This window comes from Apis cerana, linkage group LG2 (genome assembly GCF_029169275.1).
Source record: "Apis cerana isolate GH-2021 linkage group LG2, AcerK_1.0, whole genome shotgun sequence".
Taxonomy (NCBI): domain Eukaryota; kingdom Metazoa; phylum Arthropoda; class Insecta; order Hymenoptera; family Apidae; genus Apis; species Apis cerana.
In genome coordinates, this window is record NC_083853.1 from 12,752,404 (window position 1) to 12,778,319 (window position 25,916).

The window sequence follows — 25,916 nt, forward strand, 5'->3', positions numbered from 1 at the left end:
GGAGGGGGCACAGGTTCGGGCATACATTTCGGGAAGAAGGGAAGGGGGGAGGAAAGTTTGGTCGGGAAGACCGCTTATTGGAATCGAGACGATCTCGAGACGATTCGGGTCACGGAACCTCGATGGGGTTAATGTTATATCACCGAAACTTACGATTCTCCCGGGTGGAAACGAGGCGATTCAATGGATGGGAAGGAGAGGGTGGGCAGAGTTTCGTCCAAGTCTAACGATAATACGTTGCTGCCTTCACTCCTTTTTTCCTTTATGCGTTCTTATTTGCTTCCACTATCCTACCGATTCCACTCCAATACAAATCGAGTAAAACGCGTTTACCTCCTCGATCGGCGCCACGTTAACCGCTCGAAAATTGATCGAGTCGCGAAATATCGAAATTTTCCTCTTCCTCGGAAAATTAATTATCACGGCCACCGATTCTCTGTAAATAGTTTTGTTCGACTAAATAATTTCGTGTAAGCAGCGAAAACTTGAAATTCGATTAATTAAAGTAACGAGAACTGCTTGAGGAAAAGGACAGGAATAAAGCTACTAAAAATATAGTTGCTTTGAATACGAGATGAAATTATTCGATGAAAATATCCAATTCAAAAGAGTTTCATTCAACGATTCTCAATTTTTATATATAGCGCGATATTTTCCAACGCTTCCATCTTCTCTCTTTCGTTCTTCTACTCTCGAGTTTCTTCTACTCGATCGAGCAAACTGCCAGTTTCTCGGAACGCGCTCGCACGCCCAAACTTTCGCTCGAACCTCGGCCACTCGCGATAAACACAGCTTCTCTCTTTCCGCCTTATTAATCGTTCAGATTCGCGTCTTCCCATCTTTTTCGATCGAGCAAACACCTTTATTGCTCACGCAACGCGCGTGTACGCGGCGAGCCGCGTGTAACAGAGCGATTTTTCCGGCTGGGAGGCGTTCAAGGGGCGACGAACGAGGAGGAAAACGGCGGACAAAGCGGCGTTGAATATGTAAACGAGGGGCGGGGGATACGCGGCGCTGCTGCGTTGTCGTACCCCGTCCCCCTCCCCCCGAGTTTTCGTTCCGCTCGAGACGTCTCCGCTAAAACGTTCGAAGCGTATAATTAACGCGGCGAACTTGAAACGGTGCAAAAGCGAATCGAGAATCGCGTCACGCTCGGTTTGCGCTTTCCCAGTTTCCGCCGCGCGGAAATCCGTCCTCCGTTTGTCGATCGAGAGGGGACGGAATCTCCTCCAAGGGGAAGTTATTAAACTGGGAGGGGCGAGCGAAAGCCCAAATCTTTCGCGATACACTTTGGATCCTGGCTGGCGAGGCCTTCGATTCAGATATTCAGAATTCCAAGGGTTTGGAAGAAGAATCCAACCCTTCCTCGCAAGTTCTCTAGTGGCGGTGATCAGAGGAGTTTCCCTCGAACTTTCCACGGTAGTCGTGCGTGTGTGCATCATTCCGTCCACGTATCGTTTTTACGATCCGTTTTATCTTGTTCTTTCTTGTCCGTTACATCGTCTCTTCGCTCGATCGAAAACTCGTCGTCGTTGCAAAGAGGGAGGGAGGGATTGCGCGTATCCCTCGATAAATATTTCCTCCCATTCGCGTTCACGAACCGTGACGAACAATACTCGATACGGTTCTCACGTAATTTCTTATCCGAGCGGTAAACCAAGACGTTACGAGATGTGGCTAGAACGTGGTCGAGAAATATGTAAACAAAGTTATAGCGAGGGGAAACACGTAACGTGGAAATACGAGCCGGATCCGTGGAATCTTCGCCGACATAATTCAATTAAAGCCGCCCGCCTCTAATTCATGCCGGACTAACTGGAGGGCCGCGAGGCCTGGATATTTATCGATACGCCGTGTCGAGTCCATAAATCTTTGCCGCGGTCACCGTTTCGCAACAGCTTTCGCCCGTTCGAGTCGAACGAATAAAAGAACTTGGGCGCAACCACGACGGGCGAATCTACAAATTTTTATTGGACCGTTCGCGTCGTCCGTTCATCGAACGGATAAATCGAGGGATAAAATCGGCGTATGTACCAAGAAATAAATTTTTCTCCACTCGATCCCTCCTGCCGCGTCCGTCCGTATCGCTTCGAGATATCTATCCCCGCGTTATTCCGTTTTCAGCGCGAACGAGGGGGCAGGGAAATCCGGTGGAATAGCGAAAATGGAAAATCAAGCTTCTGCTTGATCCGAGTAACCGGACACGCCGGACTTTCCACGCCGTTCAAAGCCTGTGACATCGCGTTAATGAGAAATTCGTTGTTCGACGAGAAACAAATGACGAGACGAAATTGTTTTTAATCCGTGGACCCGTTGAAGCGGGATTCGGGAGGGCGCATCGGTGGCGAGCTTGATGTTGAGAAACGAGTTAATATCGGGGGAAGGAAGGTTAAGCGCGGCCTTTGTTTCCCTTCCTTGCCGGATTTTCCAGAACGGAACAACGTCAAATTGTAAAAACAGAAACGCGTATGAAATTTAATCAAAAATATAATTTCACCCGGTTCCCAAACGTTCCCGACGTTTCTCGTATTTTTCCAAAGTCTTCTTTTTTTCTCCTTTTTCCCTCCCCCTGCGACTGCACCTCCGACTGACCTAAACAAATAATCCCCGGAGCGAATTCACGTTCGAAATTCTTCGCTCGCGTCGCGCCGAGACGAAGTCTCACCGTGCACACGACGAACACCAGGATGCAAGGATCGCTTGTTTAATAAAGATATTTCGCCGGAAATCGTGGAAAGGGAGAAAAGAGAAATTTGTCAGAGAGGGGAGAGAGGGGAACGAGAGGTTCCAACGGAGGATTTAATTTGCCGCGACACATTTAAGCGAAACGCGATTTATTCAGCGTGGATCGCTGAGTCATGGATAGAGTGTATCGGTGCATAACCCGAATAAACCGGGTTCGAACGTTCCAACGTTTTTCCACGGGTCACTCATCATCCCTAATATATCGCGGATCCGCAAGCAAGAACGTTTCGTTCGGGAACATTATTTTTACATTACCAGAATTTATGTGTGGAAGATGTACGGAGTTAAAAGCGCGTTAGACTGGAGGAGGGAGGTTATTCTTCGGGAGGGTTGAAACAGCGGACGTTCGCACGCACACGCCTCCAAGAGGGGGGAAAAAATCATTTTGCAAAGATCTCGTCCTCGTGTTCCTCACAAATTGCAAAACTGCTTCCCTCCGCGAGAAATCACGCGAATATTTCTATCCCTGATTGAGGACCCCTTTAAGAAAAGTCGAGAGTTATTAATCGCGTTCAACTGAGAATTACTACTAATGCTCCCTATTACGCTTTAATAACACTTCTCACGATTTTTCCAAGTGGCAATTGTTTATTTATCTTCCAAGACAAAGGAGAACCGCGGGCGGAAAGGTAAAAAAGGATTAATGATTAACGAGGAGGAAACGCTGGTCGTCTGTAAGTCGCGACATTTGCCAGAGATTCGACTGGGATCCGAGGGAGGGGTGCGGGGACGTGGAATAAATTGAAAGTTCACCGTGGAATATCGGGCGCGAAGGGCGAAAATGCCGGCGATAACTTTTCTCCGCAATTTTGCCGCGCGCATGCTGCCGCCCTTTGTTCCGCATCCGACTTCCGGTGTCATTAGTTTCCCAGTCGCAAAATTTCACGCCAACACGCCCCGCGATTTTAACGATCGCGCCACGGCCGCGGAGAATTTAAATATTTTCCATCCATCCCACTCGTTTTCACCCGATTTCAAACGCCCGACATTTTGTCACGTTTCGAAATCCTCCGCTCCAAGATCGGTCGAATCGATTCCAATTCACGATGAATCGTTGTGCGCGGTCGAAATCACCGGGAAACCAAATTTCGTCGTGCGCATCCTCGTGTGCGGAGATATTGAGAGGAGGGGGAGAGGAAAGAGGAAAGAAAGAAGAGGAGAAGTGGGGAGGGGGAGGGAAGAAGAGTGTAATATAGCGAAAAGCGTGCGCTTTGTCGTAAAACCGAAACGAGGGAACGAGTCCCGGGGTCCACTTTTGTGGTTTGGTCGCAAAGGACGAGGCGAATCGAGCGTTTTCATCGATACGAATTTTCGTGGGAGAGGAGATTTCTTTCTACAACTGCTATCTCCTCGCTCTGCTTCCATACGCGTGTTCCTATTCGCCGCGGAACCATACACTGCAACCGGTGAAAAAAGGATAACCAAGGGGATATTATGTTTACGTAGCTGCCATCCACGAAGACCGCGGGCGCATCGAGATTTCTCCACAAAGAGTTTCGAAACCTTTTCACTTTTTCATAAGCGTTGTAAACACGCTCTATCCGATCAATATTTATCGGTCGTATATAACTACTTCAAACGTTTCGACTGTGCAGAGTAATCCGAGAGAGGGAGAGAGAGAGGAGAAAAAAAAAGAAATTTTGCAACCCATAGATGAAAAATGAAAAGATCGCGATAAAAATGATCCTTGTTGAATTTTTTTTCTTTTTTTTAGGATTAGAAAAATTATTAATTTCTTTCGTTTAATAAAATGTTTGATCGTTCGATTAGAATTAGAATTGAATAGAAATGTAAAAAAGAAAAAGAAGAGAAAAGATAAAAAAACGGAATTTGGAAATTTGTATAAAATTGTCAAGATAGCGGTGGTCGAAAGAGGAGGGCGAGGCGAGTATGTAGGCGATCGGTGAGCACAGGTGACGCACAGGATACAGCACTGGGCTCGCCACAAATCATCGTGCATTTCAAGTCGTCGGATAGAGCACCGAACTTCGTACGTCACGAGAGCCGGTACACGTAGTTGCAGACGTCAACTGAAATATTATGAGATTACGTATAACGAATACGCTTGGCCTGCAATCCACTCGACGGCTCGCGCTTTCTGCCCTTTCTCTCCCCCATTCTCTCTTTCCCTCTTCCTTGCACCCTCTCTTCATTGTTGCTCGAGGGTATACATATACATGTATGCCATATTCACCGTTCGCTGGCTCACGCATCGCACGCGAGATTTACGAGGGCCGCCGATCTTTCTTTGCCCGGTGGTATTAAAACGACGCCAGGTTTATGATTTTCAATTTACCGGATGCTGGACACGCTTTTAAGCTGCCACCGCGAAATTGAATACCGACCTGTTTTCTCTTCTTTTTCCTTTTTTTTTTTTCATTTATTTATTTATTTTTTTTGTCAATCCTCTCTTGCTCGTACTCCACGCACGACTTAGCCGGGATAAAAGTATCGGATGAATTTAATGCGACAATTTTTGAAAAATACATATCTATGATTTTGTTCCTTTGTCGCTTTAATAAATTTCCCCTCCCTCCTTAAATCATTTATCTCTTGAAACGACCGTACGCACGAAACGACCACTCTGGATGCAAAATTTTAAGCGCGAAAGGCGACGGGGTGTATTATACGAATATATACGCGGGGATCGATTTGCCGATGCGGGAAGAGAGAAAGATGGGGGGAGGGGAGAGAAGAAATTCAAAGGATTTGATAACAGTTCGCCAGCTCCCGAATTCGATTTGATACTTTTCCAATTTTCCGTCATCGACGGTTAGCGAGGAGGGGAGGGATGGGGGGCGCGCACATTCTCGCATTCTCGAGATTTTCCTCCAGGAATTTTCCTAGTAAGGCGCAATGTTTCCGACCCCGCGTGCGATTTGTCACGGTGGGAGAGCGCGCATTGGCAAGTTGGCCATTTTTCATTTCCCCGGGGCAAAACCGATTCCTCCTCCCTCTCTCTTTCCTTGACTTTTGTTCGCTAAAGTATTTATACGCCTTCGACGAGTAGGGCGCGAAGAGGAGAGGCGCGAAGCGTGTCCGGTTGTGTCGAGTTGCAAAACGATGAGGGAAGGAGAGGGGGGGATCGAGAAGTGGAAAGGGGTATGCGCGACGACGTAAATTCACCGAAATTTATTCCACGCTGACGCACTATATTTTTCATGGGAATAAATTCATGAGTTAGAACCCCCTCCCCCTTCCGAATCCCGATCGGTTTCGATTTCGATGCACGCTCTGGAACAAACAGACCCCCTTGGTGTTAAAGTCCAATCGATTTTGGTTATCCAACGAAACTGTTGGTGTTCCGTTACTCGAAGGAGGATCGCAATTGCTCCGAAAGGACTCGATCAACCGTCGTGCAACTGTTCGATTGTTTTCGAATGTGAATTTCCAGCGGGAACTCGGAAGCGATGACTTGATTGACTGAACTCGAAGGATTATTCATCGTTGCGCAACCGTTTGACCGTTTTCGACTGCTCCCACGACTTTCCAATAACTCCTTCGTTTCTTATTCGCTTATTGATCGATTTCTCTCGATCGTCGACTCACTTCCGATTTTCGAAAATTGTCGGGGGTTACACGATTACTTATCCTCCCGCGAAAATTGAGAAATTAAGCAAGGGGGAGAGAGAACTCGCATCGAAGGATCCAAATGTGACTTATAAAGTACCCATTGCTATCGTATTTTAATTCTTTTTGGAATAACGCTAGGAAATTTGTAAATTACTGTGAATTAAAAACCGAAAATTATCGAAACTATCGAGAAAATTAAATTGCACGTCTATCTTCGTACGTTCTAACCACCTGTTCCCATGAAACGCAACGGGACTGGGTTAGGTTCAACAACCGATACAGAGAATAAGGGAGGGAGGATTCTAAGAGATTCCCTCTTTAATTCATTTCTGGGAACAAACATTTCTGAGGACAAACGGCGAGCTAGACATCCTGTAGAATAGATTCCACTGGGTGGAGAAAGAGTTTTAACAGGACGATGCATCGGCTCCATCTCTCTCGTCTTCTTCTCTTCGCAGCGGCTCTCTCTAAACGGCCTTTTCCACCTTGAGTCGAGAAATATTTTCGACGAGGGAGCTCGAGCGTTCCGCCCTCGACGTTCAATTCGGCTCAACTCGGCCTTTTCCCTGTAAAAAGAAAAAAAAAAGAAAGGAAAGAAAAAGCCTATTTTTATGAATCAAACGTTCCACCCTCCCTTTTGTCCGTTTATCCGCCGCGAACTCCAGCATCCTGGCGAAATTGCTTTACGCGCGAATTCCGTGACAGTGTAATTACAAGCGTAATTAACCCTTTTGTATCGCGATCCCGCTACTTCTTCCGTGGCCGGGAAATTAAGTTCACGTTTGAGCTAATACCGACTGGATCCCCGGTAAATATATAAATATATATTTCCGTTACGATTTTGATCCAAGAATGAAACGATTTACACGACACCGCCGCATTTCTTAACGTCTTTAACTTCCTTCTATGATAATTAAATTTATGATAATTCGAGATCTGAAATCATTACACTTTGTAAAACAAAAAGAAAAAATTATGTGTTAATTAATTTTTGGAAAAATTCAATCCAATTCTCCGAACGAAATCGACGAACGAGATCCTCTTTCGACATTTATCGATAGAACAAGAAGCGAATTGCAAAAAAAGGAAAAAAGAAAAAAGAGAAATGACTTAACCGGAAGGAAGCGGGGTGTTAGGTGGACCAAAAGTGAGACGAATGCGAGATAGCCGGGCGAATGATTTATACGGGTCACGATAATTCATCATGTCGGCGGTGACCAACCCTACCCGCTTCCCTTAATCTTCCAAATCATCCCCCACGATTTAGCGAACCGATACCTTTCCCTTCTTTACGGCTAATATCGCGACCGCGACACAAGGGGAGGCGCGAAAATTTCGCACGAATCGGCGACGTTTGCCGCGTTGGTCGCCAATTTATTCGACGTATAAATCGTCGGGAATTTGGTGAAGAGGGGGAGGGGGTGTCGACGATAAGGGAAATCGTTGGCGTGGAAAATTACACCGCGAGATGGTGGCGAAAACGAAATTTCGTTTAATTGACTCGATCTCGCGACACTTTGAGCGACCGTGTTTTCCTTTACGTGTCCTTTGCCTTACTGGCTAAAAGTAAAATTTTCAGGAATTCCGGGGATGAAGCGACGACGTACGAGGTAAAAGTCGTTGCAAGTGTAATCCAAAGTTGGCGTCCTAGTTAACGGTGAAATCTCGCCAAGTGTCGGATGAATCTCGAATAACTTCTTCGCGTTGAATTTCCCGTAGCCAGGTATTTCGGGAATATCTTATTCCACCTCGCGTGATGGATCGGATTATATATCTTCTATATTTACCTCCGCTCCGAAAAGTGATCATCTTTGTAAGTTGAGATATATTTCCCGCGTGCCGTTATCACAAAAGAAGGCTGCATTACTCGCTGCATTTATTTATCACGTACGATGTATTTATACTCGAATAACAAGGTGGCCGACAAATCCTAACAAGATGGGAATGACGCAGTTTTACGTTCGATTCCGAGCCTAGAACAAGGAGACGAATAGCTGAAAAAAAAAAAAAAAACAGAAAGAGTGAAATCATCTTGTTTACTTTAACCACCTTTTCAACATTCAACTCCACTTACTTAGAACCCGCAGTTCCACGCGGTTATCAAAATTTATTATTGGTTCGAGCATTTACAATGCGGAGCGAACGGCACAAAAAAGGTGGCGAAATCGATTCTACGCGACACTGACCAGGGGGAATAATAATCTGTGAAAAAGTGGAGCTCGCCAGTTGCTTGGCGGGCGCACGTCGGGCAAACCTTTCGAAAACGGTTCTCCCCGTCGCTTAAACATGTCAGCCGGATGGAGCACAGGGGGCCTTCCAATTCGAAGGGATCGAAGAAAGCGAGTACCCGTGTAACCGGTCCCAGGGCACCCGAATGTATTTTTCACCCAGCCTACAATATTAAAGGGATCACGTATCGAGGATCGACGGCGTCTTGCGTTTCGTCGAGGGGTGGGGGAGGGGGCGGCCCTCTTTTACTTATTTCGAACCGGGGTATTATAGCCGCGAGAATGAAGGGATATCCTTGTAGCCAGCCACAAATTTATTCTAACGAGTGGCGTTTCTATGCACATATGTTCACATAAATATCACGGGATACGCCGTGTTTCGGTCGGCCTGGCTAAATCACGAGGGCGGGCCGCTACGGCTCTCCTCGAGCTCGCGATTTCGAGGGATATTCAAACGAAACGTAGAGAGGTGTTATGCCGGATGTTATTACGGTTAAACTATCTGTTTGGAAGATGCGTCGATTCAATTCTTCTCGAGAATTTTTATATTCGGTGCAAAAAGGTGTTAGCGTAGAGCAAATTTAAAAGTTATTTATATTGCAATTTATACTTAGGCATACTCGTTTTTTTATATCATCGTCGATGTCGATGGCGAAGAATATTTCAGATGGGGAGACTGTTAGCTTTTTTTTTTAATAAGTGGAATTTATAGAGGATAAAGTCATTAATACTTTTTTCTTTTAAATGAGATTATACGTTTTTTAATAACTCCAATGCGAAACATTTTTTGCTACGAATAATAACGCAGAAATGAAATGGTAATACGTGACGTGTATACCCTCGTATATACGTCCGTTCCAATTAAAATTTCCTACACAACACAAATATTACGAATATAGGAAAGAACGATAAAACTGGGTCCACGAATGATAATAATTTCCGAAGCGAAGAAAAATCAATAAGGTTTCGTTCGCTCGAAAGGGATTTTTAGTGGCAATCAGGCCAGACTCGATTGTGGCTGGGAAAAAGCTTTTTCCCAACGAAAGCTTTCTTCCGGCATCCCGTGGCGAAATTAAACATTCTCAAAGCTATTTGCGGCGGTGTGCTCCGTAATCGAGGACGGCACTTAGTGCCTTTTATCGACACACGCGAGAAATTAGGGTGGAAATGGCCTCTTTATATTCGTATTACCTCGCCCCCTTATTCCCGATAGCGGGGAATCGAGCGCCTGTAAATACATTCAATTTGACCGATCGTATCGCAGGCGGGGGAAAAATAAAGGGATAATAAGGGATGGTAAGAGTGTTTACAGCCCCAAATCTCCCCTGATTAAACGCGTAATTAAAAATATATTTCCACGGAGGAGAAAATTTCCGCGTGAAAAGAAAATTTACATTTTCATCGGGAAGGGAGGGAAGCGATTCTTTTCTTCCGTTCTCTATTAAGATCCTCTATTCTCGCCCTCGGAATCAAAAACTTCCGCGCGAACTCCCTTCTCTTTTCGAGGTGAATGAAAAAGTGGTGGAGCCTCGCGTTTCTCGCGAGGCGTAACTCGAGAGGCCACGTATTAACACGAATAACGATAACGGTTATTCGGCCAAGGCGACGATTCTTTCTCGACTTAAGTCGTCGTAACGTGAATTGGACTTAAGGTCGTTTCCTCGTGACAAACTGGCAACCTTCCGGCAGAAGACCCGCCGTCGTCCTCGCGAATAATTTCACAAATCGCAGTAACGAGCATCTCTCTCCTCGTCTCGCCTTCTCGCGACAGATCGTGAACGAACAAGTCGAATCTCGGTGGTGCTCGATCGAAAGGAAAGGAAGGAGGGTCTTTCTCGAAAAGATGGAAAAAATTTGTGAAAACGAATTTCTCGCGACACGTTTCCGGATCAATTTCCAGAGCAGTCGCTCGATAAACCAACTATCCCTCGAAAACCCTTGCTGAATCTTGCTTCCTTTAAGTCGTGGACTTAGGTTTGCACGTTATAAGTCAGACGTCATTTTTTCGACCTCCGTTCTAACGAGCGGCGGGAAACGCGAGCCCGTGCATTCTCGAAACCCCTTTTGCCGTAATTCACCGCATATAAATATCAGGAGGTCGGCCACGTACGGTGGCAGATTACAGAGGTGGAAAATAAAGAGAGCGGAGAGATGTTTCAGGAGTCTCGTTTAACCCACCGCGAGCTCGAGACTCGAGTGGATCTACTCAACGATCCCTCACCCGTATCATCTCCTTTATTTTTCTTTCCTCCTCCGCTCGTCTTCCCACCCCCCTCCCTCACGTTTCCCCCGCACGTTGTTTCCTTCGCACGCGCGATAAACATTGCCAATCCGAAACAGGCGGCTGCTTCGAATTGCGATTAATCGCTCCAATTTGATAAAAGCTCGGGAGCGATCGATATCTCGTCGCATCCGACCGAACGATTCGCGCATTCTCCCTCCCTCTATCTCTATCTCTTGTTGAAATCTCGATGGAAGTTTTTTTTTTTTTAAATACATTTCCCGTCGAGGATAGTTTTCGACGTTGGATAATCAGCGGCGCGGATTTGGAGAACGTTTGGGATCGTTATCGGATGCCGTGTTTGGCCGGAAGGGTGGCGTAACGACACCCTTTGTTACCATTGACAATTTTTATCGAGAGAGGGCGAAGAACGAAGCTGTCGCTGCTCCCTACGCTCCTCCCGCGCGAGGATTTATCGAAATAACATTCCAATGGATTCTCTCCTGTCGTGAGTGAGAGAGTGTGTAACGCGGGAAAGAGAGAAAATGGCGGAGATGTGAGGAGGCGGAGGCTCGCTTTGTACGACGACGCGACTTTGCAATCGGCGGATGACGTTGGTTTTAAATGGAACCGCAGGGCCGAAGGGAAAGGACAGGTCAATTAGTGATGGAGAGGCGGCAGAGAAGCGGCAGAGGACCCCGCCCTTCGCTTCATTTTTCCCTCGATCCCTGAGAAGGCTCTCTCGATCGACACCTCGCTTCATTTACAATATCATAAAATATTAATACAGGCGGAGGGGGTTATCCTCGCAAAAGCTTCAAAGGGGCAGCAGCCGGTGGCCCCGATCAAAGGTTTGCGAAAAATTGTGTCGCGATACGAGACGTGTCCCCTCCCTCTCCCTTTGTGGAGGTGGGACATTATTATACGCTCAAAGTTTCGAGAATGGCGGCGGGCGTGGACGCGCGGCATCCACGATATCCGGAGCGACATCTTTTCGAAAGGCGTCGCTCGTGACGGATGGCGAGAATACGGCGAAAATGTTTCGATCGAAAAAATTCAATCGGGCGGCGCGATTAATGCGCGACAAAACGGATACAACGATGTTTTAATTACGGGATTCCACCGGGGAATGGAGATACGAGGGGAAATTTTCGGTAATTTGTGGCTGCCGTTGATTTTCATCGAAAATCAAACTCGATTATACGTGAGTATACATATATATGTATATTCGAGGATTGAAATACGCGGTGTTCGATTTCGAGAAATTCTCTTTCCTTTCCTTTCTTCCTTTCCCCTCTCCCCCCTTTCTCCTTTTTTTCCTATTCACACCGCGAAACTATCCGACATTATGTAAATCGATGCTGATTCGAATCTCTAGAGAGTAAGCGAGTAAGATCGTTACGATATAAGCGCACGTCTCGAGGATAAGGCCTCCCGTGCCTTTTCTTTTTCTCCAACCCAGGCGAGAAGATCGAACGAGAATCGAGCAAAAAGGAAGGAAGGAGTCAAAGGTGCGGAACGAAACGTGCGCGCGAACCAAAAAGGAAAAAGCGGTATCCGGTTTTTCATATATCGAAGCTTCGAAACCGTGCCACGGATCCGAGGAGATTCGAAGAGGTAGGACGGGGGAGAGGTAGTTACAATCTTAACTTACTTCCGAATGACCGGCTTGGGACTCGTATCGTGCCTCGATGCCAGCCACGGCGGATATTCCATCGTAACGAGGGCATCCCTCAAAGAGAATAAAAATTCCTTTGCTGTTCCATTGTACGGCTCGAGAAATTTATGCGCCGACCAAATTGTGCCTGATCCCCGTCAAACAGGGAAGCTTGGATATTAAGGAAACGATTTGATCGAGCTTGATCGAGCATTTCGCCATTGATTTCTCATTCGCAAATTTCTCCAAACGTTCATAAACTTTTACAAGGGAACACGACGACGTATCCACGATATTCCGATTCAATTATATTCCACGTCCACGTGTCTGTCTCGACACTGCTAAAGTAACGACAGCAAAGATAGACGACTCGGCGCAAAACAGAAAATTATTAAAAATAATAGGAAAACGTCCACTTACAGATTACGAATATTTTCAACCGTCTCGCGTGTCGTCCAAAGAACGAAAGAAATTCGTTTCTCCGATATAATATCCGTGATTCCGGGATAGAGCCGGGAGTAGAATTTTTGCAAGGCCGGGAGACGCGTCGATGGAAGTCTATTAATTCAAAAACGGTGTCTGATCGACGCGGCCCGATTCTCGTCGCATTAATCGGTTGCTGTGCAGCGAAGCGCGTTTCATCGTTGTCGATGCCAATAATGAGTCGATCTCGTAAACAAGGAACGTTGTTTCACCGGTTCTTCGAGGGAAAGAGAGAGAGAAAGAGAGATGGAGAGACAGAGACAGAGACGCGATAAATGTCGCGCGGCGAAGACCCGACGGAGCATTAATTCATTTGTCATTCCAACGGCGGAGCAATTGTGTCCTCTGGATTATGAAGGCAACTTAATTAGTAGAGAATTAATTAGCCTCCATACGCGAGCCAGGGATAATACGCCGCGTTTCATGCGGCGTGCGCGCGGGCCCAAGCGTGTGCCCCGCACGCTGCGCTGCGGATCCACCAGCCATTTTGCGAGCTTCTTTACCGAAATACATTAATCGTGTCCGCGTTATAGCGGATGGAACGTGGTCCCTGCCATCCCCGTTTCACGGAAAGACGGGGAAACGCGCAATTTCGCGCTGCGTTCATCCCCTCCCCCCTCGAGTCGCATTATTAGAGAAACGCATCTCCGCTAATTAATTCGAAAGCGGTCCCGATGAAGCCCCTTGAACAATAAGCGCCAGACGCTCGGGATAAACGCTCTGGATGACCGGTTTTAATCGGGCTTGGAACAATTTATCCACCCATCCGCGGCCAATCCCAATCCTTGAATCGTGTCTCGGCCGAATTGATATTCGTTTCATCAGGAAACGCCACTCCGCGTCTCCTCTTTTGCACCCCGTACGTAAAACTACGGCGTTCGTGAAACGTTATTCCTTTGCCAACCTATTACCACACTTATATCGAGGCTTTAAAGCAAGGGGGTGGGAGAAGGTGGTTCCTATAATCGTAAAGCGCAGGGAAGGCGGAGGAAAGCCATCTTCGAAAATTAACATCCGTCCGTAGGCGCCAGCCAGAATGAAAGACGAAATTGCGACCGATAAAAAAAGGAGAAAGAACGGCGGTGAAAAGTTTCGCGGTAAAAGGTAATTTTCCTCTCGGAATCAAGGCCGAACGGAACCCGCCGTTTAATTTTTCGCGCTCTAATTGCCACTCCACGCATCGTCCTACGCGTCTCTCTCTCTCTCTCTATCTCTTTCTGTCTTCTTCTTTCTCCTCTTTCCAGCTGAACGGCGACGGTGTAATTGATTTCGCGTTTCTTCAAAGAAACTCGTAACTCGTCGTCGTTCAATATCTACGCCACGGTGGGAAATCGTTCTTCGAATCGAATTGCCGTTAAACGAGATTTCGCTCTTTTTCCATGTTTTAAAATTATGCTCTAACGACGACAGGATTGACGCAGTTTACGAATGCGGCTCGTGCTCGAGCGACGAAAATAGAGATGGAAAGGAGAACAGGTAGGAAAGGAACACAGAGGGAGTGGAAAAACTGGGAAGAAGGAATATTCAACAATACGTGTATTACGGAAACGCGAGTATTTCCGTGGAATGGCGGAACAGGCTTCTCTATTCTTTTTCGTTAACGAACCCCGTTCGAGCAATAGAACGTCTTTTACCCGCGGCTTTGATCTCGCAGGATATTCGCGAATAATGTCGCCCGTCTTTTCCTCGGCCAACCCACCAAATTCTATTCTTTGTCGTGCCTCCCTTTCGCGATACCAAGCCCGTGTTCACGACGGTGTGCATACACGTACGCGCATGTAACGATCGAGGAACTTGAATGAGAAAGAGAATATCGCTCGATAATGACGATATAATCGAGAGATCGATCGGTGTTGTGATGAATTTTTGAATTTAATTTAATGAAAGCGACGAAAGGGACAAAATGGCAAAGAGTTTGAGAAAAGGTGCTCTTACGTGGCCGATGACGAGCGATACGCTTCATCACCGAGCAAACATGCAGAGATAAATCCTTCACTGCGCTCCCTTCTTCGCCTGGAGAACTTTCGAAACGACTCCGCGAATTCGCAAACGAGTTTCGAGATATCGATCCCACGACCACGACGATCCACGCGAAACGCGTTCGCCAAGGGGACGAGTTCTTGGAGCATCCAGCTTTTTATTCGTTCGATGTACCGCTCGAGAGAATATCTGTCGGGCGTGCTTTAATAACGAAGATGAAGACGGCTTATTACGTAACCTATCCTATATTCGCCCTATATCAAACCCCTTCCCTCGCATCTACGTGAATCGCGTGATCGATCCAATGGATCGAGAGGATATCCACGTCTTCCTTAACAACGCTTTAAGGCTTTTCTTCTTCCTTGGTTTTTCGACGTTTTCGATGACGAACGGCGCAATTAGATCCATGAATAGGCTCGACGACGGGATCGAGAACGTAATCGGGTTCCCGTGGTAGCTGATTTAAACTTATTTCGTGGCAGGAGATTTTCAGAGGAACGAGCGGCTCGCTGGGGAACGCCAAGATTTACGACGCAGATGCCAGAAGATTCTGGTTGCTAGCCGCGGCTCAACTCTCTCGAGGGCAGCAGTGAAGGCAACAATGGGGTTACACCTCCAATTTCGATGATATTGCTGGTCATCTACGTATTTATGGATGATGGAATTCGTTACTTTTTTGCGTGGAACATAAAGTCGTTGAGTCGAATCCCTATCTAAGAGATTCGATTGTTGGAACGATACGTTTTATGGGTTTAATCTTGAGTGACCCAAGTTTCGATTCGAGCGAAATTTTTGACGAGTTTATGAATGTTATTTTGGTTCGGAAAATCACTAATTCTTTCAAATCTTTGAGTATCCGTGAATTTTAATTTAATATCTGCCGTTAGAACACTGTGAACGAATAGCGAATCGCGAATTATCATAATGTAATAACGCTTCGATAATAGGAGCGTAATTTGAGCATAATTCAGAACGTTTATATTGATAAATAATTTATTTACGAAACTACGAATAGATGACACTTAACATTTTGATTAATGGGGGTGAACTATTAAAAGCATGTTCGACCAAACTCGAACTTTGGTTCCTCTGTAAATAAAGCAGAAAAATTATAATCCATTTCCCCTGAAATCGTAGCTTCCGCGTAATGTTATTGTTGGAACGATCGAGTCCATTTATCCATAAGTTACATTCGTACTCGAGCGTATAAAGGGCCGATCGTATCTCGTCTTCTTTCCTGGGCGGGCACGCGTTAACTTTACCTTTTTCGTAGCCATTTTCTTTACAGCGCCGCGCAACCCTCCCGTCCATCTTCGAGCCCCATTCCATTCGCTTAGCCCTGCTTTCTTTTCCACCTCTTTTTCCGCCATTCTCTCGCAGACGTTGCATCGAGTGCCGATCCAACGACCAGCTTTCTCCACCAAAACGCTCGCTTTATCCTCCAAGTGGCCGCCATTTCGGACCCACCTTCCTTTCCCCTTCCTTTCTCCCCACATTCCTGTTTCCCAAAACGTTGACATCGAACTCGCTCGATCCCGCGAATCAACTCTTCTTTTTCTCTCTTTCTCTCCTCCTCTCCCTCTCTTAAAAGCCTCGATTTTCCGATGTCTGTTTTTTTTTTTGTTTTAAGAATCGAGAATGGAAGTCTCTTTGCGATTAAATCTCTTGCATTCCTGTTGCATTTTGCATTTCTTCATTTTATTCCTCGTGTATCACGACAGATATCATGAAATATCCATTCTCCGTGAAATTTCCTCTGAATATTTCATCTGTAATTCCTCGTCATTAAAGCAGATTAGAGAAGAATCGTCGATTGAAATAATAAAATATCGAATATCGATATTTATCGATCGATAAATATTTCCAAATGATAGAAAACGTTTAATCCCTGGGATAAAACCGCGGGAAGTTCGAGTGCGAGGAGTCCCGAGTTCGAATCTAATTTCCGTTTACGATCATCAAATGCAAAATTGAACTTGCTCTTCCGAGAATTTTCCCTTTTTTTCTTCGAGGACACAATTATTTTCGAATTTGGCCAAGCTCTTGAACCGTGGTTCCGACCGACTCCTCGAAATTAGAGGGGGAGAGAAAATCGAAGAGGTCGGGCAAAGGGGGCGTAACGATTGCGTGGGTAAGCCGGGCCACTTAATACACCATCGAGCCAAAAATAAATTGCGCCCCGAGAAAGATTTCCCCCGCGGCGAGAAACGTTCCGCAGACTGAGAGCAGACAGGGGTTGGCCCATCGAGGGGATCCTCGAAAGGATGGCGTATCCCTTTCGCCTCGAGTATCCTCGAGAAAGGGAAAATGTTTGCGCTTTTAAGAGGTCGTGATGTTTCGACCAACGCCCTTCCACCGAAATTTCAGTCGGAACAAACCGTCTATCGATCTTTCCTCTCTCTCTCTCTCTCTCTCTCTCTCGTTTCCCATCCCCTTTGAATCGAGAAGTGGATGGGATTCGCAGTCGAATTTCGCTCGCGTATCCCCCCGTTTTCGAGATGGCGACGAACCGAAATCGAGCGTGCAGAGAAAGTTTGAACGCGGGGAATGCGAGACGGAAGAGAAGATGGTTGTCAGACGATGGAAATAATTCTTTCGGCCGTCGAGAAAGTTCGTTCGGGGAGTATGGAGTGGCTTTGGAAAATGTTCTTTATGTCTTCTCGTCTCTTTCGCGTTTTTCGCTATCTCTCTCCACGTCCCGAATAAAGAAACTTGCTCTATCATGAGAATTTCCTCCCAGATCAACCGACGCGATCTTCCTCCGCGATATCTCTCGTTTAATGGCCCGATCGAACCTTTCCCCCTCGTAATTAATACGATTTCCAAGGATCTTAAGGGCGATCAGATTTTTTTCAATCAATCTCTCGACACTGCTTTAATCTTGCTGTCGAATAGATCCATATATATATATTAGGTAAAAATAACTCGATTTATTTAAATACGAAACTCTTTTAAATGATCTCGCTTCATTGCACCCTGATATAACACGTTCCATTAGAAAGTCACAATTGAGGGGACGCAACAACTGAGGGGAGAATATTTTCGCGATGACGTTTAATTCCATCCTCGACCTGACCTTTCCACGAGTGGAAGCACGTTGGATCATAACTTATCGTTCGAGTCCAACAGGGTTCTCGCGTTTCCTTCTTCGCGGTGGAAGGCGAAGCCTCTTGTCATTCGCAGAACATCTCTCGGCTCGGCAATCTCTTCTTCTCGCCACTGGAGAACTGGATCCACCCTCTTCCAGATTCCAACCGACGAGCACGGCCTCTATCTTCTCTGTAATTACTTTCCGACTCGTCCGCGTCAACACTCCTCCCGCCTTTTTTCTCCCCCCTTCCTCCTCCCCCTCCCTTTTTCAACCGTCATTCCGCGCCACGTGTCGAACAAAAGCCACGAGAACGCGTCGCCAGGGAACGAAAGCTCGAATTCGGTTCCTTCTTTCTTACACGTCAGCCCCAATTTTCTTTTAATTGGATCGTTTAAGCCCCACTGTTTTCCTTTAATAAGGCCGCGAGTGTTCTCGTGTCGCGAGGAGATAGGCCAACGTGCTTTCTTCCTGTCCGAGCATCACGTTTTCCTACCTTCTTCGCGTATTGGATCGCCGAGAATCTCGCCGTAGTCGTTTGATTTTTTCGGTACAAAAGCCTTTTCTAGGGAGGAAAAAAGCGTACCGAGTCACTGAGAATTTTGCTGTATTCGATTTTCGATGCTCGACGTATAAAAACTCTTTCCAAAGACTTGAAGAGAGAGAGGGAGAGAGAGAGAGAGAGAGAAAAAGAACACTCTTGGTCGAGCAAATATTTTTCCCCATTCGATCAAATTCCATCCAATTTTTCCTTTAATAACAACGACCGCGAAAAGGGGATGGTCGCAATCGTGTAAAAGTTGGCGTAAATAAAAGTCAGCTTGAATACGTTTCGAATCGCAATTATATTTTCATTCGGTTTCGTTATTATTCGGTTAATACTAAAAGCTTTGCCCTCAACTGTAAACGCTCTTCCAAATTTCTCCTATCTCTGCCGTTAATGGGCAAAGCTATTCGCGACTTTGCGTCTCTAATGCAGGGACCACGGTGGGGGACAAAGGTTATCGGCGAAACGCAGGAACGAAGAAGCTCGCCTGCGGAGGAGCGGCGGGTCAGCCACGGCAACAGTGGTGGGCCGTTAACACAGCGAATAAAAGCCAACCTTCGCTTTCGCTAATGCTCTTTTCATAAACGCTCCCTCTCCGTGTATACCCTCTCTCCCTTTCTCTCTCCGCCCCTTTTGTTTCGACACATTTATTTTGTTTGTCGCGGCAAACTGGCGGACGACTCGTTCCACCTGATGTACCCGTTTTGATAATTAAGTCGCGAGCCGACCGCGCACAGCTTCTCTCTTACGCCTCGACCCTTCCCCCCACTCCCTCATTTTTCACCGAGAATAAAAGCGCGATTGTAGACGAGACGCGAAAATTATTGAGTGAAGCCGGGATGGGAGGAGGGAGGGTCGAGGGGCAAACAGCGTTTCCTGGTTCACGGGACGGTGGCTCTGAAAAGAGGGAAGAAGGGAAGGGGAGGATAATGCCGGACAAGCTTTTAATTGTTGGCTTTAAATTGTTTTCCTCGCTTCCACGAATCCCTCGTCGGCCACGAAAACTTCATCCGGTGACAATTACGATCTTGATTTTCAAAGGATCTGTAATCCGTTATCCTACTTGGACTTTGCCATGATCCGTCGATTTAATCCTTTAAATATACGTACGTATGTTCGTTTCTTTATTCGATGATTTTATTTTCCTGGAAAAAGTACCGTTTTATCTCGAGATGAATAAGTAAAACGGATGTTACGGAGTGTGTGAGAGAGACATTTGTAAATTACAAGAGAGATAGTGAAATTGTAAGTAACGAATTGGGAAGAGAACAAGTGTGCAGAATTTATTTCTTCTTGGGAAGATTCTTTATTTCCCGTGAAAAATTAAAAAAAGATTGGCGAGAAACGACGCGCGGCAGACAATTTTCCCGAAATAGAGAGCCTCGGAATAATTATTCGTAAAAAACAGTAATTATATTCTCGCTCGCAAGAAAGGTTTAATACAAAATATAAAATTCTCAAGATTTCTCTCTCGAAGTCCGAAGACGCAACGCAACGAAAACTACAACTTGGATTACTTGGAATATAGATTCCAAGCAAACGTGTTACGCCACCATTACGAACGAAACATTTTTCACTTATTCGGATCAAGATTCGAAGAATATATTGGCAGTTCCTCGATTCCTTTCCTCGGGGGAGGAAAATTCCACGATCGAAATCTTTTTACCGTATTCTCGTTACGTTGTATCCAACGCCATTCTTCTCGCGAGGGAGCCATCCCTCGATCCGAGGAAAGGAAGCAGGCAACGCGTATCGACTTAATCTCGACGTCGCGGATTCCGATACATCCCCTTTGGCTAAAATTCGAATCGATCCCTGGCCGACACCGCGTTGGCAACAGGCCTCCCTGTTTCGTCGAATCTGTCACGATCCTCCCCCTCCCTGCGAAAAATCCGATTTATACTCGAACACGGGTCGAGGATCTGGTCCGATGGGGAGGGGGTAATAACGTGGAGCATCCTTGGAACGTCGCGAGGAATCGATACGGCCTACGTCCTCTACGTCTTGAGGCCCAGCCAGCTGCACGTGGAATGTGCGTGTAGCGCGTGGTACGCGGAGTGGATAACGATAATCTCTCGGCGGAACAACGATGGCCGCGGGGCGTCGCCACGCTGAGAAGATAGGGCGCTGTATGTATCTAAATAGAGCCATCAAATATAGATCAGGAACACGATACGAGGCGGAACTATTATCTATACGGCGATATCCTTCGCGTGGCTCACCCTTCCATATCGCGGTTCGCTAAATTACGGCCGTATTTCCACCGACCGTTGTTACGTTACACGTTTCTCGAATATGCAAGAAGGCGAATGCGCGTGTCGACGGGAAACTGGGCCACCGCAATCCAGTCGTGGAATAAAAAATTTAACCAAGAAATTCTATCCCGCTCAGTCTGTATCTTCAATATCATTTACGCGTTTCGTGTATAATAATCAATATATATATATATATATATGTATAGATAGATACGTGGAAGAGAATCGTACAATTTTCGATACGCGAAGGTATCACGAAGAGCGAGTAAAACGCGAGACTTAGCCTGGAATGGGAGGGTAATCGTATTGTATCGTTGTTACGATTGGTGGATATAGCATCATTGTACGACAATTTTCATACGTTTCTCGCAGAATCTTTGTACCGTTCGGGCGCAAAATTCCCCCTTTCGTTGAGATTTTTACGTCTATCTCTTCTATCTCTTTCTTTTTTTCTTTTAGGATGGCTCGTTTACCCGTCCGTTTTTCGAATCCGAGTGTTAATTGAAAATTTTTTGGCGAAAAAATCTGTCCTCGGTTAAAGAGACGTAGCCTAATTTTTTGACCAAAGCTTCGAGAAGCGCGCAAGAACGTTCAAGGCTACTCGAATCCATGAAAAAAAGAAAGCTTCTTCGTTATGCATTCGTTATGAACTCTTGCTTTATTCCCGGTAACGAAAAGTGGCGCGATGAAACAAGCACTTCATCGCAAATGAAGTGGATTCTGCACGCGAGTGGTGAGGCCGGATGTGTTTATAGAATTCATTTCTGCGCCGTCTGCGTAGGGTTGTTCGGGACGTAAAGTGGCGTACTTTAGATGGGAGTCGTTTGCAAACGTTACGCGTACCGTGTAATTTTTTTTCATCCCCTTTCCCTTTAACGCCGTGCATCGCCCTAATCCCTTCCCTCCCTCTCTCTTTTTATTTTTCACCCCCGCCTCTTGCCAGCACGAGTCGGATTTCCGCCCCGGTTTTCATAACTTATTAAGACTGAGGCGAACACGAGCTCGGAGGGTCTGCTTGGAAAATCTGAAATTAATAGAGAATCGATGGTTAACAATCGTGAGAATAAGCGATTCGTTACGAATCGGCGCGACGATATTCCATTTTCTTATGGGTCACGTTTCGTCTCTCTCTCTTTCTTTCTCTCTCTTTCCCTTTTAATTTCCTATTCGCTAGAGCAATCTTGCCAGCTAGAGACCGACTTTCTTCTTACTTACGTAAACGTTGCTAAGAGCACGCTCTCCAAGTATGGCGAGTATTTATTTTCATCCCCTTTAACAACACGAGTCGGATATCACGTTTTCCGTCCCATTGTTCAATACCTTATTAAGGCGAACATGGAGGGAGCGAACTCGGAAAGAACGTCTGAAATTAATAGAGAGAATCTATGGTTAACAGTCAGAAGAATACGTATATTATAAATCTCGAACGATATTCGATTTTCTCTCTCACAGATCTCTCTTTCTTCCTTTCCTCCCTCTCTCTTTTTTTTTCTAGATCGATCTAGCTCCACCGACTTCTCCCACTTACGTAAACGTTTCTAACAGGGCGTTCTCGTAGTGGCAAGTGCTTTTAAGAATTCATACTTTTGTTAGACCCGACTTATCACGGTTTTGTTTTATGCATGCACGATGTTCTTTTGATGATCCTCGCTCGCTTCCAGGATGGGCTCGATGGAATATTGATCGGCACAATAAAAAGAAAGAAAGAAAGGAAAAAGAAGAAAAAGAAGGTATCGACCTCTCGATGTGATAGCGTTCGAAAGCGTGCATCTTTCGATTAGCTGCACATTTTCGCATCGACCAAGCTTCGCTTCGAGTTTGTTTCGGATGCTGGTCGAGGGGGAGGGGAGAGGAGGAAAGCAAGCTCCAAACGAGGAGAATGGAATCTGGTCGAAGTGATATTTTACTCGGTTCGAGTAAGAGATCCTTCGCGCGCGCAACGCAGATAAATTCGTAGAGCGGCTCGATAGGGGACAATGAATGGGCGCTAGGCTCGAATAAACAACGACACGTGGGGGAAGGGGGGAGGGCTTATTTACATTCTATATGAGCTTCCGGATAATCGATATTCCTGGCCAAGTGGCGCTGCGATAATTCAAACGGATGGTATTTCGATAATCTCGCTCCTCGTGTGTTGTAATTGACGTTTCAATCTTTCGCCATCCTCCTCCCTCCCTCCCTCCCTCCCTCGTTCGTCGATATTTTCACCCTTCCCCCTCGCTTCCTCAAATATAAAATGTAGAGAGATAAAAAGAAGGGAGGGAAAGTAGGTAATGCTCGTCGCCGCGATTGAACTCGCGAATTTCGTCGTGGAAACGTTGGATTTATAATATATATATATATATATATACACACACACACACACACACACATTTAACTTGGCGAAGATTAAGCGAGTCGATTCATTAAACTTCGCGTCGAAATTTATTCGTTGGAAATTCTCGTGGCAGTGGGAGTGGAATGAGGAACAGAGCCCAGCGGGGAAGGAAGGGGAAGAAATGGAGAAAACGAGTAAGCGGAGAACGAGACACGAGTCCAAGGATGTTTTCGGAATCTTCGTAATCTACGCGAAAGATTTCGATCGAGCTGCCCTCGGAAATGCAATTTCGCGAAATTGTGAGACCATTGGATCGGTGGAATCGTAGGAATGACGTGGACAGGGAGGGGGGGAAGAGGATCAGAGGGAGTCGAAGTTATACATTGGACGATTGGCAAGTTTTCCGAGTGGTCTATGGCCTCGTCTCACCTTGGCAAAGTTTTTAAAACGAAAGAAACGGTAGAGAGGTCGTCGAGGGAAATGGAAAGGGAGGGGGCGAGAAGATCTCTTCGAGTCGAGGGGATGAAGTTGTTGGAGCTAAAGCTATCGGCGAGCATCGGTTAATAATTTGCAGGAGTAAGGATGTAATGGAAACCGCAACGGCAAGTATATAACATCGCGGCGAGTGATCTTGCACGTTCAGAGTTTGCGTGACAAGCCTCAGAAATGAATCAAGTTCCGAACTTTGCATATCTTCTGACATTTCTCCACTTCCAACTGGCCTGCAGCGCTTCCTTCTCTTTTGATTTTTGTTTTCGATCTCTCTCTCTCTCTCTCTCTCTCCTTCCCTTATCCACCCTCCTCCTCTTTTTAATTTCTTTCCTTCTGGTCCGTCCGTCAACCGCTCTCTTATCCCACCTGCCTACTATTTTTTTCTCCCTCTTCCTTTTAGAGCGCGTCTCCTTTCTCTTTGTTCCGCAGTCCCTCTTCCGGGCGAGACGAGCGAGGTCTCGTTTCGTCTAGCCTCGTTCGTTCGAACGACCTTATCTCTAAAATATTCCAACCACGGGCCTTAGCCGGGCATTGTCCCCTGGCAGGCGTACAGCCATCCAGAGTACGTCAACGCTCGTACGTCCTCTATGACACGTTATTAAAACGGACGTTACGGTGGTAAAGCGGTAAAGCCACTGTCTATGACCTTCGATCCTACCCCGTCTTTGCTTCCCCACCTTCGAACTCGGCCTACGAGCTTCTTCTTCAACGTAGGACCAGCCTTGGAACAGGTCATCAATCCAATCGGCTCGTTTCCTATTGCTTCGCGAAGCTGGATACTTTTACGAGAGCTCCTTCGGTTCCCCGATTTGTCGCGCGAACAATATTGAGACAGGGATAGAAGTACGAAAAGATTTGCTTCGAAAGGATATTTCGCAGTCTTCTCGTGGACTGTGCAACGTTCGTTTCGATGAAATTGCGTTACGAGTTTTGATAGAGATATGGATAGAGAAATGGAATATTATTATAAATTGATCGACGCGTAATAAATCCGCGTAATTGAATTTTGTCGCGAGAGAATTTAAACAATGCACGAGAAGTTAGTTTTATCGGTGTGCATTCCTCCTGCGCCCGAATTTGGTATTTAGATTCATATAGACGGAACAAACGAGTGGAATTTTAATAACCGGCAACTGCATTTCGATTCTTTTTTATTATCGACACTCGTGCGTAAATTCGCTTTCCCATACGCGAATCAGATTCTATATCGCGTCTTTGAAAATTTACGATGTAAATGTTGGTATCTCTGTGGATAAACGGTTGAAAAGGCGAGGTGTGACGGGGCCGGAACGCGGATACTACGGTATCGAAATATCATCGATTTTTCGTCGCCCGCGCCCCACGCACTCACCCCCCTTCCCGCCCGATGTCCGAGCGTTGGCGCCGCTTTATGAAGCGTTCACCTGCGCGTACCATAATTTCGCCGCCGAAATCGTACGGCGATTTACGACGACAACGTTTGTTCCCGGCCAGAAATTCATTAAACGAGTCTATGAACGAGGGGGGAATGCGAGTTTTCGGTGAGCACGAAGGGGTGAGGGGGTCATGGCCCAAGCCAGCGTCAAACTCGCTACGGATAAAATTGATTTTTCCCGCGTGGGCGGGGTCGAACGAGACAAGTGTGACGCGTTTAATGGCACGCGTTTGGCCAAAGACGACGCTCGAAATTCGTAAAACGTCTCTCTCTCGCTCACCCTTTTTCTCTCTCTTGATATACGTGGGTCGGATAGATCGGAGAGAGGGATAAAAAAAGGAAGATTAAAAGAGAGAGAGAGAGAGAGAGAGAAACGAGCATCTTCTCTTTGTCCCTTGAACCTTGCCCATAAACCATTACACTTTTATCCCAACCTATTCGACCGATCATCCCTCGTCGAGCGATTTGTCTGGCAGGAAATTCGAAAATCGGCCGCTCGAAGATAGCGCGACCCTAACACCGTGTCGCCTTTTTAAAGGGAGAAAAGAAAGAAAAAAGAAGAAAAAATCGATCAGAGATATTTCATTATCTTCGAGCACCACCCCCTCGTTCGATTACGTTCGTTCTCTTTCCCAGGTATCAGCTCAGTTTCCACGCTTGATACTCGCCCCCTTCGATTCGAAAGACGTCGATAAACCTTTCCGAGTTTTCCCTCCGAGGTCGATCATTCGTTAAGGAGACGAGGAAAGGAACGCGATATCGAGTTCCCCGCGAGTCGTTCTCCGATTACCAAAGGCGGATTTACGACTGCGTGGAGGAGACAAAAGGGAGGGAAGGTCGACGGGAGGGAGCGTCGAGTGAATAACTAAAAACGTTTAACATAATATCTGATCTCGCGTAAAGGCCCCGGGGGCGT

At 46.2% G+C, this 25,916-nt stretch overlaps 1 protein-coding gene and 1 long non-coding RNA gene across 6 annotated transcripts in view; one reads left to right on the forward strand and one right to left on the reverse strand.

Moving 5' to 3' along the window:
• The window catches only part of LOC108002836 (tyrosine-protein phosphatase 99A), a 316,308-nt gene that overhangs the window by 72,388 nt on the left and 218,004 nt on the right, over window positions 1-25,916 (forward strand). The gene's annotated exons all lie outside the window — the stretch shown is intronic.
• LOC108002837 (uncharacterized) overlaps window positions 1-25,916 on the reverse strand; it is a 268,276-nt gene that overhangs the window by 54,490 nt on the left and 187,870 nt on the right. For 2 of the 3 annotated variants that reach the window (XR_009828855.1, XR_009828853.1), the window contains exon 5: window positions 6,660-6,884. This is a non-coding gene — a long non-coding RNA (uncharacterized LOC108002837). Of the gene's footprint in view, window positions 1-6,659; window positions 6,885-8,105; window positions 8,313-25,916 lie in introns of all 3 variants that reach the window. The other variant, XR_009828854.1, reaches the window with a different exon arrangement.